Below are 15258 nucleotides of genomic sequence, written 5' to 3'. Positions count from 1 at the left end.
AAATCAAAAAAGTTATGTTGCTACATGAAAAATACAGGGAGGGGCCCTGGCCGGTTTGCTCAGTGGTAAAGCATCAGCCTAGCGTGCAGAAGTCCCGGGTTCGATTCCCGGCCAGGGCACACAGGAGAGGCGCCCATCTGCTTCTCCACCCCTCCCCCTCTCCTTCTTCTCTGTCTCTCTCTTCCCCTCCTGCAGCCGAGGCTCCATTAGAGCAAAGATGGCCCGGGCTGGGGATGGCTCCTTGGCTTTTGCCCCAGGCGCTAGAGTGGCTCTGGTCGCAACAGAGCGACGCCCCGGAGGGGCAGAGCATCGCCCCCTGGTAGGCGTGCCCGGTGGATCCTGGTCAGGCACATGCGAGAGTCTGTCTGACTGTCTCTCCCCATTTCCAGCTTCAGAAAAATACAAAAAACAACAACAACAACAAAAATACAGGGAGGGGCAAAAGTAGGTTTACAGTTTGTGAGTACACAAGTTTATTCTTGTATTATTCTATTATTTTCCATACAAATAACTATAAACCTAATTTTGCCCCACCCCATACATATTTAGTATGAATGCTCAATTTTAATTATTTTTATGGTGATAAAATTAATATAAAATCAATTGCAAAAAACTGTAAAATAGAAAAATATTTTTATAATAGAGTTCACTTGTACTCCTTCCTTCACTTTCACTTCTATCTCCTACAGTAACATTAGGGCTCAATTTGATTTTTGTTTTTTAGTAATGGATATTTAAAATGCTTATAATAACACATCCTTAGATGCTATTTTTAAACATTTTTATTCTACAGTCTTAAATTAATTAGGTTTATCAACTTTCTTGCGTTTCAGTTTCCTGGCCAAGTCGCATTTTCTCTGTGTTCCCACAGCAATTGGGTATATCTCTCTGTATCATAGGAATCAATTAGATTTCCTCTGAACCATTACTAGCTCCTTGAAGGTTGGGGCTAAAATTTGCTTAATTTTGTATTCCCAGAACTTGATACTATCCTTAACATACGGTTGAAACTTGAATGCTGATGAAGTGAGTTTTATCTTTAAAAAAATTTAAGTGGCCCTGGCCGGTAGGCTCAGTGGTAGAGTGTCAGCCTGGCGTGCAGGAGTCCCAGGTTCTATTCAGGGACACAGGCACACAGGAGAAGCACCCATCTGCTTCTCCACCGCTCCCCCTCTCCTTCCTTTCTGTCTCTCTCTTCCCCTCCCATAGCCAAGGCTCCATTGGAGCAAAGTTGGCCCAGGTGCTGAGGATGGCTCTATGGCCTCTGCCTCAGGTGCTAGAATGGCTCTGGATGCAACAGAGCAACGCCCCAGATGGGCAGAGCATCGCCCCTTGGTGGGCATGCCGGGTGGATCCCAGTCAGGTGCATGCGGGAGTCTGTCTGACTGCCTCCACGTTTCCAACTTCAGAAAAATACAAAAAAAATTTTTAGGTGAATAAAACTTCAAATACATGTATGCCTTACACTATTTCATTGGAGAAAAACAGTCTCTGTTAATAAATGTTAACATATATCATGTAATGACTTCTGTTTACATTCTATTGGCCAAGACTTAGGTTGGATAGTCACACCTAGCTACAAGGAAGGCTAGAAAATGCATTCATTGTTCTGGGAGGTCTAGTACACTGATGAGTTTTGATAAAAAGATTCAACGTGGGTACATGATTTATCCTAATTATGTTATAAGTATAAATTTATAGGAACAGTTGCTGTTTCTTATAAAATGCACTGGTACTTTTTACTCATTATAGAATTACTTGCTCTTTTATGATGTAGTTCAGAAAGGTATAGGGAACATTTATTTGAAATTACAAAGAAAAGATGTGCTAACCTCCCTTTTTCCATATATGGCTACAGCAGTATGAATAAAAGTTAATAAAATCCGAATATTTACCATATAATTAGTTTTCTCTTGAAATATTTCCAAATCCAGGAAACCCATTAGCCAATTTGAAACTATCCTAAATAATTATGGAGACAAGTGAGGGGCATCTAGGAAAAGGCCTTTGTTTTCCCCTGCAGAGAAAGTGAAGCTGAGGAGGCTGAAAAGGAATGGATGGAGAAATAAGAGAAAAACCAGGAAATACTTGCCAATAAAAATGCAAATATCTTGAGGGTGTGACGAACAATACCATATGCTGCATAAAATTCCAGTAAAATCCTGAAAGTTCCCACTAAATTCTTTAACTTTAATAATGAAATATTTTATATATACTAAGGAGAATATAATTTATAGGGAAGGCATAAAATGAGTTTTAAACCATACCATACCTATAATCACCTTCCTACTTTAAGGAACAGAGCAATTAGCAATAACTTGGGTGCGTTTTTCCTGCGTTTCTTACACCACCTGCACAAGCCTGTGAAAGAGATTGCTACTTCCCTCTAATATCTGTGCTATCTCCTTTTCAACACTCCTGACTTTTGATTGAGCACATTTGTTAAGCTTCCGTGCACTTAAAAATTACTAAATTCTAGCCAGAAGACCACAGAGAGAAGTCATGTGTGCAACATCCAGGAAGTGACCTTAAGAAGGTCGCTTAGTCCTTCCCTTTGCTACCTGTGACTTAGCTGTCTGTGGTGGTGAGCCACCTGTAACTATGTGGATGAGGGGACTGCTCGGAAACACCCAACAAGTAGGTGGGAGGAACCTGGGTCCTGGGTAACCACATAAAGCATAGCTGTCATGCCTGGAATATTTTCAGTCTGTTACAAGACAAAGAAATTTATATCTTGTTTATGTTACTATTTGGGGTTGGTATCAAATAAAGCTAAACTTGTATCTTAACTAGTACAATGTGCCTCTTTAATCATATTTTTCTCTCAACTTCCAGGAGTAACTGCCACCCTAAATTGTAATTTTATCATTTCTTTGACTTTCTTCATAGGTTTTTCAAATAAGTGTATGTAAGTCTATATGCTTTAAAAATGTATATAGACAGAATAATGTTAAGTGTATTTTCCTACTTTATTAGTCAAAATTATATGTATTCAATTCAGCATTTTTCTGTTTATAGATAGATTGTTTCTAGTTTTTTATTATTATGAAGAATGTATCATTATACAGGAGTGGGCAAAAGTAGGTTTACAGTTCATATGGAAATACAAATAATGTAATTAATAAATGTTTGTATATGTACAACTATAAAGCCACTTTTGTTCACTACTGTATTTGTGTCCTGACACATGGTTGAAGGAATTTCTCTAGAGTACACTAATAGTAATAGAATTATTAGGTTATACAAATGCATGAATGCACATATTCAACATGACTAGATGATATGCTGTATTACAAAGTAGTTGTAACTAATTGATACTCCAACAGAGCAGACCTTAGTTCTTACTGCTTCAGATCCCTGCCAACATAGTTGTCAGATTTCTCACTTTTGCCAATCTCAGAGGATACAAATAGTATATCATGGTTGAAATTTACATTGCTCTTTATTATTTAAGTTGAGCACATTTTTATACCTATAATTGGCCATTCATTGTTCCTTCTTTGGGGAAATACATGTTTTGATGATTTTTTCTTATTATTTATTCATTTTAGAGGAGAGTGAGAGAGAGAGAGAGAGAGAGAGAAAATGGGGGGGGGGAGCAAGTAGCATCAACTCCCATATGTGCCTTGACGAGACAAGTGCAGGGTTTCGAACCGGCGACCTCAGCGTTCCAGGTCGACACTTTATCCACTGTGCCACCACAGGCAGGCCTTGATGATTTTTTTATTGGGATGTCCTTTTCTTACTGACTTTTTAAGTTTGCTTTATACACTCTAGAAAATTGCAAGTTGTTTGTATGTTCTATATATTGCTCCCTGTCTGAGCTTCTTTTCACTTTCTTGATAGTCTCTTGATCAACAGCTATTTTTAAATGTTTCCTTTTATAAATATTTATGATAGAGGTATCAGGACCACTCAGTGGGGAATATAGTTTCATCAATAAGTGGTGCTGGTACAACTGAATATTCACAATTAGGAAGAAAAAGAATGAAGTGGGACTCCTACTTAACACTATATATAAAAATGTACTCAAAATGAATTAATGACCTAAATATAAGAGTTTAAAGCCATAAATATATAGTAGAAAACACAGGGGTAAATCTTCATTATCTTGGAGTAAGCAATGGAGTCTTAGATATTATATCAAAAGCACAAAAACCACAGAATTTATAAATTGGATGTCATCAATGTTAAAAATTTGTGCATGAATAAATATCAAAAATCAAGGAGCACCTACAGAATGTGATAAAATATTTAGGAAATATATATCTGATAAGGGACAAGTATCAAAAATATATAAAGAGCTCTTACATCTCATTAAAAAGGCAAACAATTCAATTTAAAAAATAAAGAAAAAAATAGGCAAATGACTTGAACAGATTTTCTTCAAACAAGGAATACAAATGGCCAACAAGCATGTGACAATATACTCAGTATCAACAGTCATTAGGGAAATGCAAATTAAAACCACAAGGAGGTACCACATCACACCCTGTAGTATGTCTATAATAATAATTAAAAAGAAAACCAGGAAATAAGTGTTGCTAAGGAATAACAAATGTAGAAAATTTGGGGACCTCATACATTGCTGACAGGAATTTAAAATAATTCAACTGGTGTGGGAAATGGTTCAGTGGTTCTTCAAAAAAGTTAAACAGAGAATTACCATATGACACTGCAAGTCCACTACTTGGTACATATGTGTATTTTGCCCTCACCTTTTAACATAAATAGTAGCCTATAGATGGTTCTATATCTTGCCTTTTCCCCCTAATAAATGGTACATCTCGGAGACCTTTCCTCATCAGTTTGTATAGAGCTTCCTAATTCTTTTTATAGTACAGTATTCCAGAATATGGATACTCTAATATATTTAGCCAATCTCCTGCTGATGACATTTAGGTTTATTTACAATGAATTATTTCATTTATCAATTCACATTTAAAAAATAATTTATTGAGGTGAAATTCACATTACATAAAATAAACATTTTAAAGTTAACAATGTGGTGGCCTTTAGTACATTTATAATGTGCAACTACCACATCTATTTAGTTCCAAAAATGTTTTATCACTCCAAAGTTAAACTTCTTACCCATTAAGCAATGTTGCCCTATTATTTCACACCCCCAGGCCCTGGCAACAACCAATCTCTCATGGATACACCTATTCTGAATATTTCTTATAAATGGAATCATATAATATGTGACCTTCTGGGTCAGTTTTTTCACTTAGCATAATGATTTTGATGATCATCCAGATTGTAGCACATATTAGTACTTCATTCTATTATTTATTTATTTATTTATTTATTTATTTTGGGGGGTATTTTTCTGAAGTGAGAAAGGGGGTGGCAGACAGACATACTTCCGAATGAACCCCCAACCAGGATCCACCCGGCATGCCCACCAGGGGGTGATGCTTGGCCCATCTGTGGCATTGCTCCATTACAACTGGAGCCATTCTAGAGCCCGAGGTGGAGGCCATGGAGCCATCCTCAGTGCCCGGGTCAACCCTGCTCCAGTGGAGCCTTGGGTGTGGGATGGGAAGAGAGAGACAGAGAGAAAGGAGAGGGGGAAGGGTGGAGAGGCAGATGGGTGCTTCTCCTGTGTGCCCTGACCAGGAATCAAACCCAGGATTTCCACACGCCGGGTGATGCTCTATCACTGAGCCAACCAGCCAGGGCCAGTACTTCATTCTTTTATGGCTGAATAATATACCATTGTATGTATATACCACAATTTATCAGTTCATGCACTGATGGATATTTGAGCTGTTTCTACCTGTTGGCTATTGGGGATAGTGCTATTATGAACATATGAGTATATATACTTGGCTTAATGTGTGTTTTTAATTTTGGAGGGATATAAGGCATACCTGGGAAATACTGTGGTTCAGTTCCAGACCACTGCAATAAAGCAAATATCACAATAGTGATTATATCCCAGTGCATATAAAAGTTATATTTACACTATCCTGTAGTTTATTAAGTGTGCAATAGCACTGTATCTAAAATAAACAATTTATATACCTTGGTTAAAAAATACTATATATTATCTGACCAGATGGTGGCGCAGTGGATAGAGCATCAGACTGGGATGCGGATGACTTAGGTTCGAAACCCCGAGATCGCAGGCTTGAGCATGAGATCATACACATGACCCCATGGTCACTGGCTTGAGCAAGGGGTCACTCACTCTGCTGTAGCCCCCTGGGTCAAGGCACATGAGAAAGCAATCAATGAACAATTAAGGAACTGAAACAAAGAATTGATGCTTCTCATCTCTTTCCCTTCCTCTCTATCTGTCCCTCTCTCTGTCTCTGTCTCTCTCACACACACACACATACACACACAAAAAAACTATTTTGCTAAAGATGCTAACCATCATCTGAAACTTCAACAAGTCATAATTTCTTTTCAGTGGAGAATCTTCAAGTTGTAAAACATTCAACATCTGTTAAGTGCAATAAAGTGAAGCACAACAAGAAAAGGTGTGCCAGCAAATGAAATTCATTCCTATTGCATGTTTCTGTCGACACTGTGATATAAAAATTTCATTACTGAATATATTATTGTAATTACGTGAATTATTCAAACCTGGTTGTTTACAGTTTGAAACTATCATTAATAATGCTTCCCTGAACAGTAATATACGTGTCCTGCTGATGCAAAAAAATCACACTTGTTCTAGGATATCATTCTAGAAGCATGATCTTAAGTTACAAGTATGTTTATCTTTTCCTTTACTAGAAGATGTCAAACTATTTGCTAACATGCTTGTACCAATTGTTCTCGCACTAGCGATGTGTTAGTTACCAATGCTCCCCATCCACACCAATACTTGATATTATACTGTTCACAAAAATTAGGGGATATTTCAAAATGAATATGAAGCTATAAAATATTCCTTAATTTTTGTGAACAGTATATTTTTAATACTTTCCCAATCTAGTGGGCATAAGTTGGTATTTTGTTCTTTTAATCTGAATTTTTTCAAATTACCAATGAGGTGACTGCTTTTTGATATTTTTGGATGGACAGAATATCTTATGAAAGTGGCATTTTCAAGTATTTTGCTTGTCTTTAATTGATTGACATTTTTCTGTTTTAGTAATTCTTCATATTCTGACTATGAGGTCAACGGTGGTTACTAGTGGCAAATATCTCCCACACAGCATCTTGTGTTTCACTGTCTTGAACAGAAATTCTTCATTTTAATGTAGTTAATTTCATAACTTTATAGTTTATTAGAATATTTCCCTACTTTGAGATTATTATATATTCTGTAATATCTTCTAAAGTGCCTTTTAATGTTTCCTTTCATATTTAATTCTATACTCTACCTCTAGGTGATTATTGTATAGCCTAAGGCCCTGGTCGGCAAACCCGGCTCGCGAGCCACATGCGGCTCTTTGGCCTCTTGAGTGTGGCTCCTCCACAAAATACCACGTGTGGGCACTACCTTGATAAGGAATGTACCTACCTATATAGTTTAAGTTTAAAAAATTTGGCTCTCAAAAGAAATTTCAATTGTTGTACTGTTGATATTTGGCTCCGTTGACTAACGAGTTTGCTGACCACTGGCCTAAGGGATAGAAATTCAATTGTATTTTCCCCATATAAATAACCAATTTTCCCGTCACCACTAACTTAAAATATTAACGTTCTCTACTTCCACCTGTCTTAAATCAAGTGTCCATATACACTGAGTCTGTCTCTGAGTTATCTAAGGTTTCATTGTTTATTTCTCTACCCCTGCACCAATACCACACTGTCTTAACTTCTACAGCTTTGAAATTTGGTAGAACGAGTCCTCTCGATGTATTCTTTGCTATTGTCATACTTATTCTTAATCTTTTATACTGCCATATAATTTTTAAAATAAATTTGTCACATTCCAAAACAAGCAAAAAATCCCACCATACTAATGCATAAAACAAACTACCTTTTGAGATTTTATTAGGCACTGTATTAAAACTGAGTCAATATGAAAAGTTCTTACTTCTTGAAATACTGTAGTATTCCTATTTATGAATATATATATAAACATTTACCTACATGTTCTTTAAACCTCTTAAAGTTTAATAAATTTTTGTGTAATCCATTTGTACACCTGTAGCTAAATATATTACAAAGTACTTTATAAATTTTGATACTAATTTAAGTGGTATATTTAAAATGTAATTTTGCTTTTTCTGGAAAATAATTTTATAAACTAATAGTAAATTCAAATAATTCATCTGTTTATTCTTTTAGATTCTCCACAAAAGCAATCTACGAATGACTGTTTTGATCCTTCCATTCTAAATTATATATCTTTTATTATTTGACCATGCCAGATGATCCTTGCAGTAAAATGTGGAATACAAATGAGAGCACTCAGCATCCTGTGTCATTCCCTTTCTAAAGGAAAAGGCTTCATGTCCCCCATTAAGTGTAATGTTTAATATTCACTTTTGTAGATATCCTTTAAAAAATTAAATTTTCTTTCAGTGCAGCAAAAGCAGTTCTAAGAGGGAAGTTCATAGCTATACAATCCTACCTCAGGAAACAAGAAAAAATTGAAATAACCTCACGCTATACCTAAAGGAACTAGAAAAAGAAAAAACCAACAAAACCCAAAATACAAAAAGAAGAAAATAATTAAGATCAGAGTGGAAATACAACAAGTTAAAAAACAATTGAAAAGACCAGTGAAACTAAAAGCTGATTCTCTGAAACAATAAAACAAAATTAATAAACCATTATCCAAACTCATCAAGAAAAGGGAAGCCAAAATAAAGAGATGTTAAAGCTGACACCACAGAACTACACATGTAATCATTAATACCACAATTATAATGCCAAAAAATTCAACAATCTAGAAGAAATAAATTTCTAGATGTATATAACCTTCTATGACTGAATCAGAAATAAATAGAAAAATCTAAATAAACTGATTATTACCAATAAAATTGAAGCAATAAAAAAAACTCCCCCAAAATAAAAATCCAGGGCCAGACAGCTTCACAGTTGAATCTACCAAATATTTAAAGAATACCTATCCTTCTTAAAATATTTCAAATATTAAAGACAAAAGAATGCTTTCAAACTCATTTCATGAAGCCAGCATTAATTTAATATGAAAAGCAGATAAAGACATTACAAAAAAAATTATAGGCCAATATTCTTGATGAACATATATGCAAAAATTCTCAACAAAATATTAGCAACCTGTATTCAACATAGTATTGGAGTCCTCGCTATAATACTCAGAAAAGAAAAAGAAATAAAAGGCATCTAATCAGAAAAGAAGAAGTAAAACTCATTATTTGCAGATAACACAACACTATATATATAAAAAAAGCCCTCAAGAGTCCACCAAAAAGCTATCAGAGATAATAAATTCAGTAAAGCTGCAGGATATAAAATCTATACAGAAATCTATTGCATATCTACAACTAATAATGAATAATCACAAGGAGAAATTTAAAAACAATTCCATTTGCAATGCATCAAAAAGTATAAAATACTTAGGAATAAATTTAAACAAAGAGGTGAAAGTCCTGTACTTGAAAAACAGTGAGACATTAAAAAAAGAAACTGAAGAAATATAAATAAATGCAAGAACACACCATGCTAATGGACTGAAAGGATTAATATTGTTAAAATGTCAGTACTGTCTAAAGCAAAATACAGATTCAATACAACCTCTATTAAAATACTAGTAGCATTATTCTCAGAACTGGAACAACCAATCCTAAAATTTATATGGAACCACAGAAGACCCCAAATAGCCAGAGAAAGCTTGGGAAAGAACAAAGTGGAAGGTATGCTCTTCAATTGCAAACTATACTACAAATCTACAGTAATCAAAACAGTATGATACTGGCATGAAAACTGATATATAGCTCAATAGAATAGAGAAGAGTGAAGAAATAAACCCTCATTTATACGATCAATTAATCTACAACAAAGAAGGCAAGGTTATACAATGGGGTAAAGGTAGTTCAATAAGTGGTGTTGAGAAAACTGGACAGACACATGCAAAAAGGTTAAATTGAATCCATTTCTTATACCAAATACAAAAAACCCTCAAAATGAATTAAAGACTTAGATGTAAGACCTGAAACCATACGCTCATAGAAGAAAACAGGCAGTAAACTCCTTGATGTTTCTCTTAGTAATATCTTTTGGACATGTCTCTTCAGGCTTGGAAAACAAAAGAAAAACAAGTGGGACTACATCAAACTAAAAAGCTTTTGCACAACAAAGGAAACCATCAATAAATCAAAAAGATAACCTACTAATGGGAGAAGACATTCACAATTGATAGATGTAAAAAGGGGTTAATATCCAAAATATATAAGGAACTCAACATCAAAAAACCCTACAAACAATCCAAATAAAAAATGGACCTGAATAAATATTTCTTCAAAGAGGACATAAGATGGCCAACATTACTAATCATCAGGGAAATACAAATCTAAATCACGTCGAGCTATCACTTCACACCTGTCAGAATGGCTATCATCAAAAAATCAATAAGTGTCGGTGACGTGGGGAAAGGGAACTCTCATATACTATTGATGGGACTGTATGTAAATTGGTGCAGCCACTATGAAAAACAGTATGGACGTTTCTCCAAAAATTAAAAACAGAGTTGCCATACAACCCAGCAATTTAACTTCTGGGTATTTTTCTAAGAAAATAAAAAGACTAATTCAAAAAGATAATGAACCTCTATGTTCACTGCATGATTACTTAACAATAGCCAAGACATGGAAGCAAGCTAAGTATCCATCAATAGATGACTGGATAAAGGTGATGTGATACATATGTACAATGGAATTTTACTCAGCTATGAAAAAGAATGAAATCTTAACATTTGTGACAACATGGATTGACCTAGAGGGTATTCTACTAAGTGAATAAGTCAAAGAAAGATACCACATTATTTCACTTATATGTGAGATCTAAAGACAAAACAAATGAATAAGCAAAACAGAAGCAGACTCACAGAATAAACAAGCTGATGGTTGCCAAAAGCAAGGACAAATGAGGGGAGGGGAAACAAACATGTGTTCTTAAATCAAAGTTCATCCATGTATTTACTGTCTAAATGTTTAGGAGGTGCCTAAAATATTACTATTTTAATTCACTAGTTGAATGGTTTTCCCCCAGCAAGCTAGCCAGGGGTCCCCAAACTACGGCCCCCTGAGGCCATTTATCCGGCCCCCACCGCACTTCCGGAAGGGGCACCTCTTTCATTGATGGTCAGTGAGAGGAGCATAGTTCCCATTGAAATACTGGTCAGTTTGTTAATTTAAATTTACGTGTTATTTATTTTAAATATTGTATTTGTTCCATTTTGTTTTTTTTTTTACTTTAAAATAAGATATGTGCAGTGTGCATAGGGATTTGTTCATAGTTTTTTTTATAGTCCGGCCCTCCAACAGTCTGAGGAACAGTGAACTGGCCCCCTGTGTAAAAAGTTTGGGGACCCCTGAGCTAGACACTCACTTGGGGGTCATACATATTCCTTGAAGGAAGGGGCTGACTTCCTCATCCCGGAGTCCCCTGGACCCAGCAGAGTAGAGGGGCTCCAGACATATAAGGATGAACAAACAAGCAAATGCACAGTACACTCACTGCCAGAGTTTAGGGGAAAGGTTAGCTTCAATTTCAGAACTTTTATCATGAAGAGACAGGTAATATTATCAAATCTTATTTTCTGTACTATTTAGAGATAATCACATGATTTCTTACCTAAGTATTCACTTTTCCCTGAGTAGTAAACTCATTTACTTTCCAATGTTAAACCAACCATGCATTCCTGGTATGAAACCAACATTGCCAAATTTCATGTTCTTTTTATATATTGCTGGGCTTACTTATAACCATTTTGTTTAGAATTTCTGCATCTATGTTAAGAATGGAAATCAGCCTAAAATTTTCCTTTTCAAAACTGCCCTTGTTTATATAAAGAGTATGCTAGAATCTAATTTCCTTTAAATTTGTATAAGGTGGAATTACATTTTCCTTGAGATTATTCAGTAGCATGCTGCTCAATTCAGTGAAGTAAACTGTGTTTTCTTGTGAGAAGAATTTTAATTATAAATTCAATTTTTAAATGGTTATAAACTATTCAGATTCTCTATTTCTTTTTGATTAACTTTGATATGCTACATATTTTTAAAGACTTTGTCCATTTTATGTAAATTTTCAAATATAAGGCATATAATTGCCTATTTTCCTTTGTTACTTTTAGAAAGATGTGTATTGTTAGCAGGACATACCGCCACTCTGTATAATTTAGGGTTCTAACTTGAAGGAAGTTGATATTGCATAGGCAAGTGGCTGCGAGGTAATGACCCAGTCCGAACCACAGTGACTGAGCTGTGAATGACGGGCTCTGAGGTACCGCAGGAATGGCCTTGATATAACTGACAGCCCAGCAGCACCGTGGCAGCTGAATTACAGCAGAACACTTCAAAGTCAAATCAGTCTTTCCTTAAAACCGTAGAATACTGCTAAAGCACGTATATGATTTTCTTCTGAAGATACTGTTGTTACTGAGATTCTAGATATCTATTATTTATTAGATAATTTAAATATTTTGACCTTTGTCGGGAATCAACTGTGGTCATGAAAAGAACAATGTATTTTTAACTTCAAAGAAATCTGCAGGAGGACTAGTTACATGTCCATATGCTTCATATGCATAGCCCTTCTGGATAACTAATAAAGCCTAGGAATAACAAGAATGTACACAGGGAGCCAAAAAATAAAAACTCCCTACTCTCAATAAAATAACGAATATTTCCTTTGTCTTTAATGTATATTTCACTGATTTTAGAGAGGGAGGAAGGGAAGGAAATAGAGACAGGAACACTGGTCTGTTCCTGTATGTGCTCTGCCCAGGGACCGAACCAGCAACCTCTGTGCTTCAGGACAATAATTTTACCAACTGAGCTATCTGGCCAGGGCAAGGGTTTTAAATAATTTTTAAAAATAGCTATCTTACACTTCAAGATTCTTTTGCCAAAAACTTTATGAAAGTAAACAAACTACTAACAATTTAACAACATTTTACAAAAATGTTTTAGAGAAATATTTTTAAACAGTATGCAAACTAGTAGTGGCTTGGTTTCCCTAAGACATATATTTTTTTAATTTTTAAATTTTTTTTCAAATACTGTTGAAATTCAGTATTACTCTATTACTTTCAGGTGTACGGCATAGTAGTTAGACAATCCTATACAAAGTGTTTCCCCAAGATTTTTTAAAAACTAAAGATATATTATTCCTCTTTGCTAAGCAACTCCTGAACTGCATATACAAGTGACCCACAGACAATAAAGCACGACACTCATTATATCTTTATAGATTACTTTCTAAGTAACACAGAAAGCTAATTAGTCATTTTAACATGTTAATGTTGATGAGACATGTTAGTACAGGAGTGGCAAATAATACAGGATGTCTATGACCAGTCTATACTAACTTGTGACAAACACTGATGAACCATGGGCCTCCGCCAAGCCCAGATGATCAAAATCTTTCTCAAACAGAGCTCCAGGCAGCCAAAAGCCACTATCAACCTGTTGCAGTAGGCAAGAAAGATGGGGGGTATTTGCTATTCTTTCATCATAGACTTGAAAAAATTAATACACCAAGTAAAAGAGAATGGACTATAAAAAATAATCGAGGACCACACCAATTTAAAGCAATGACTTAAGGTTTGTTTACTGAGGTTCTGAAAGGTGTGTTTCGCTCATCCCCTTCATAGTGGAGTTTACAGAATTATGGATCAGATGACACAGGGAGTCAGATTTGGCTCATGTTCTACTGCTACATAATTCCTAATGTAAATATTAATTAGCATTAAAACTTGATTTGGCCATTTTACAAAGTGGACTAAACAATATCATAATCTGCTATGTTTCCTATCCTCTTTAAAATTTCTCTTTAATTAAGTCAGTTAAGAAGATCAGTCATTTCTTCTTTGAAATGTTTTTATATCTGTCCATTTTATTCACTCTTTATAACCTTACATCTGGACTACTGTAATGTCCTCCTAACTGATCTCTGCTTTTCTGGCCTCTTCCCAGCAAGTTGTCCTGTTACAAGGAACCAAGTCAGTCTTTTAAATACATTGGTCAGTTGATCATATAACTCCCCCAACACCACAACCATCACTGATTTGAATCATTGAATTATTATCACCATTGTTGCCATTCACATTTGATGACTGTATTTTATATGCCAGGCATTGGACTAGGTACATTTCAAATGTGTTATCTTATTTAATATCAACACAACTCTATAAAGTAGGCCTATTTTTTTTCTCTTCTTTATTGCTTAATTCAGCTGATGTCTTAATTTGGGGTTACCTAAACCTCAACCCTGAGCCAGGGAAAGACTGCATAATGGTGATAAATTACTCCCATCCCTATCTGCATGTATGCCCTTTTGCTGCGACCACCTTCTATGGGTGGTGTCTATTTCTTCATCCCCTGGAGTCAAGGCTAGTCATGACTTGCTTTGACTTACAGAATGCTGTAGAAATTATGTTATTGACATCCAGGGCCCAGGCCTTAAGAGACTTACAGTTTCCTCCTTGCCACTTAGAGGTGCTGGCCTGAAGTGCCATTCTAGCTAGCTATTGCAGGATGAAAGGCCACAGGGAGAGAACCACGTCTCCTCAGGCAACAGCCAGCACTCCCTACTGGAAGAGGCGGTGAGGCTAACTACTTCCAGCCCCAGCTGACTGTAGCCAGCACTCCCTACTGGAAGAGGTGGTGAGGCTAACTACTTCCAACCCCAGCTGACTGTAGCCACGTGAAAGTAGCCCTACTTTACAGATGAGGAAAATAAGGCAGTAAAGTAATTTTTACAATACTATATTAAGAAGTAGAATTAACATATCTACCCAAACAATGTATTTTCTAGAATTCATGCATAAAACCACTAAAACCTGCTGCCTCCCCATAGGAAATATTTTTTAGGCTCTTTAGGATTTGGTACCTTCTAGATTTATCTACAATTACATAAAGGATATTTTCTTAAAGATAAAATATTATAAATGCTGCAAATTAAATTCAAGAAGGAGCTGAAGAAGCATATTATAACTAAATAATTTTTTTCTTTAATTCTTAAAAAAATTTTATTTATTGATTGATTTTTGAGAGAGAAGGGAGAGGGGCAGGGAGAGATGGAAGGAGGGAGGGAGAGAGAGAGACATCGATTTGTTGTTCCATTTATTTATGTATTGAT

The 15258-nt window shown here is 35.5% G+C and overlaps 1 protein-coding gene across 2 annotated transcripts in view; it reads right to left on the bottom strand.

The window, feature by feature from the left end:
* KANSL1L (KAT8 regulatory NSL complex subunit 1 like) overlaps positions 1-15258 on the bottom strand; it is a 120422-nt gene that overhangs the window by 24952 nt on the left and 80212 nt on the right. The window lies entirely within an intron of this gene.

Source organism: Saccopteryx bilineata, chromosome 5 (genome assembly GCF_036850765.1).
Source record: "Saccopteryx bilineata isolate mSacBil1 chromosome 5, mSacBil1_pri_phased_curated, whole genome shotgun sequence".
In the NCBI taxonomy this organism is placed as follows: domain Eukaryota; kingdom Metazoa; phylum Chordata; class Mammalia; order Chiroptera; family Emballonuridae; genus Saccopteryx; species Saccopteryx bilineata.
This window is presented reverse-complemented; position numbering and strand designations above follow the sequence as displayed.